Source organism: Aphelocoma coerulescens, chromosome 1 (assembly GCF_041296385.1).
Source record: "Aphelocoma coerulescens isolate FSJ_1873_10779 chromosome 1, UR_Acoe_1.0, whole genome shotgun sequence".
In the NCBI taxonomy this organism is placed as follows: Eukaryota; Metazoa; Chordata; class Aves; order Passeriformes; family Corvidae; genus Aphelocoma; species Aphelocoma coerulescens.
Window position 1 is genome coordinate 108,971,395 of NC_091013.1, and position 3,077 is coordinate 108,974,471.

Consider the following 3,077-nt stretch of genomic DNA (forward strand, 5'->3'; position numbering starts at 1 on the left):
AAACCAGCTTTCACTGTCAGCAGCTGCTCTCCCTGGGCCCAAAGGTCTGAGCATGGACAGGCTCTACAGACTTCGGACTCCTTCAAACAAGGAATGCTGCTGAGGAAAGGAACAACAATTGAAATTATGCCTACTTTAAGTGGCAATGGACAAAAAATGCTGACCATCTCAAACCCACATAGATAGCCATGGGAATATCCAGATAGGGACACTTCCTTTGTACCAAGGAGAAAACTTTCATATTTATTATAATAGGTCTTCTCCCTTTGCATAATTCTTAGGAACCAGAGCCAGGCATCAATCAAAGAACCCTATGTATTACTTTAATAGCTAGGATTAATAAATTATAGGTTTCCCAGTATAAATAAGTGTGTATTCAGCACAAGCTGCTGTTTGAAATGTACTGATAGTTGGAGGAAGGATTTGGATTGTTCCCAAGTCAAACTGTGCTCTCTGCACAACAGCAACCTTCCCCACAATGTTCATTGTCCCAGTCTGCATCACAGCCTGCTCCTTGATTTAACAAGCCTAGGTGATGCTGAAATCCTTGACAAGCCTATCCTTGACAAAATTAGTACACGATGATCCTCAAATATAACACACAAGGCACAGAAGAAATTCACTTTCTTTGCCATAGCTCTTTAAGTTATAGACTCCCACACCAAAAGAAAGATGTCACTACAAGGACTTTCATAATTGCACAGTTATGTCACTCAGAAGGCAATGTCTGTATTAACTCTTGCCTTGTTCATTTGCTGTGCTTCAAGAGACCTCTTGGCCCTCTATTTGAAACAGCAGTGGGAGAGAAGGGCAGGAGAAGAAGTCCTAATGAATACATGCTCAAAGAAAGATTTGGGGATTTCACTGTGGGATTCCCATTAGTGTCAGTGGAGGATGTTTAGGGATTTAGCTATGCAACACTTTGAAAACATGCATCTCGGTGTTGGGAGGAACACAGAACTGCTCTGAATTTGTCTTTACCCCTATGTCTCCAGCCAGGGAGGTTAATAAAAGGTTTAAAGAGAAGCAGTGGCAGGATAGAGGTTCTGATATGATGGCAATGCTGCCTGCCCTGCTGGGCTCTCAGGTGCATTCACGTGTCACTTCATGCCATCACTGAACACTTGGCAAAATGCAAGCATAGAAATATGTGCAATGTGCACTTTAAGTGTCAGCCTGCCCAGAGCATTAAAGCAAGGAAAACCACCGGAGAACTTAATATGGTACGATTAAGCTTCATTTCCCACCAATTATAACATTCATATCTTTCTACTTCTTAGGGAAAAATTATGAAGGACCTCATAAAAATTCAGAAAATTCAGGGAACAAAACCTCATGTTATTTGTATTCTTTTCAGCACCTCACAATCGAGCTTTTAGTTAGTATTAACTTTAGCTAGTACTAAGGTTTGATAAAAACCTTAGGTAACAGGGAGTTTTATGATAAGAATTCTATTTCTACTACTATTTAAAGCACTAGTTTGCAATTTAGTACAAAAAAAAAAAAATCAAGAATTAGTAGTCATCAACATATATATGACATGCAAATGCACATCTTATAGCCATTTCACCTAAGTACTAATATATCTGGAGTACTGCCTCTGCAAAAAAATAGGCTTTCAGACATGAAATCTACGTAGACAATATGAGCACATAAAGAACCCTTAAGTAAAGACCAAACGAACAAGATGCACATGAGACGTACAAATGGGCTGTGGAGATGAAACACATCGTTCCAAGTTAAAATCAGAGCATGAAACTAATGTGTGCTGTGTTGCTGTGCCATGTCTGAGCCTATGGCTTGCTGCAGTAAGTGAACCCCTTTATATGGGTTTCAGTACCTCAAGGAATGTCATGGAATTGATTGTGCTGCCTGCTCTCTGTCCCGTATGCTGACACTCCAGCACTTTTTTTCCCCCCTTAGAGAAGATGGACATTAAATATCCTCCCATTCTTAAGCATAATCACCTAGGAAAGATTATCAGGTACCAGGGTCTTGTTCTTTTTGGCAGAACAGTACTGAGAATTGTCCATGGTCAAAGAGGATTTAGCTTATTGCCTAAATCAACACAAGTCTTTGATACACATTCCGTTAAAATATAATGATGAGAAACACAGCACATACTTTCTTTACATAAAAGCAACACAGAGATTTGAATGTGTTCCCTCTCTTGCAATGGAGGGAAACAAAATTCTCAAGGGCTCTGATCTACTTGGCCCTCTGTTTCTATCTTTTCTATTTTAACTCTGCATTTCAAAGGCTGAAGTGGTCTGATTCTGGCCCCTAACTTGGGATGACGAAACTCAATTTTCCAGGAACGAGATTTCACCCTGCTTGATACAACTGTTCCATAGGATAATCTGCATTAATTCAAACAAGACATCCCGTGGCCTCTGACAAGCTATATCACAGTAGTGTTAGATCAATAACACTGATATCACTGTTGCTTTCAGGTGTCTTTTTTCTGCAGATTTTGTGAGCATTTATACAGAGACACTTTCCAACCAATAACAAATGCTAAACCCACTGAGGAGTACAGGATTCATGCTTTTTTTTTTTCTGTTTTTTTTTCCTGCCTTTTTTTTTTTCAGTAAACCAAAACTAATCATTTCCACGAATACATCTCATCTCACCAGCAATTTCCATGATGCAGAATATTAAGTTCCAGGACTAAGATTCTATGTATTTCCAAATAAAAATATCAGGAATGATAATATTTATACACAGCAACACAAAACACACTCGTTTATGTGCAAGGAAAAGATTAGAGTTGGACTGAAAAACCTCCAGTGGGTATTGCTGTCAGGAAAAGGTGCATGTTTTTGTGTGTTATGCATGGACACTGAGACAGTAAATGAAAAGATTTGCTTCAGAAGCACATGAATAAAAAATAATGTTTAGACATGATTGATCCCAGATTTTTCCTATAGATGATATTCCAAATGAAAGGAATATCGTCTCAAATTCTGGAACTTGAAGTAATAACAATTCTTTTTTTTCAGAAAGCACTCCAGCAGTTTGGTGTTCTCCTTTCCTCCCACACACTGCACTCAATGTACAAGAAACTCTTCTTGTTT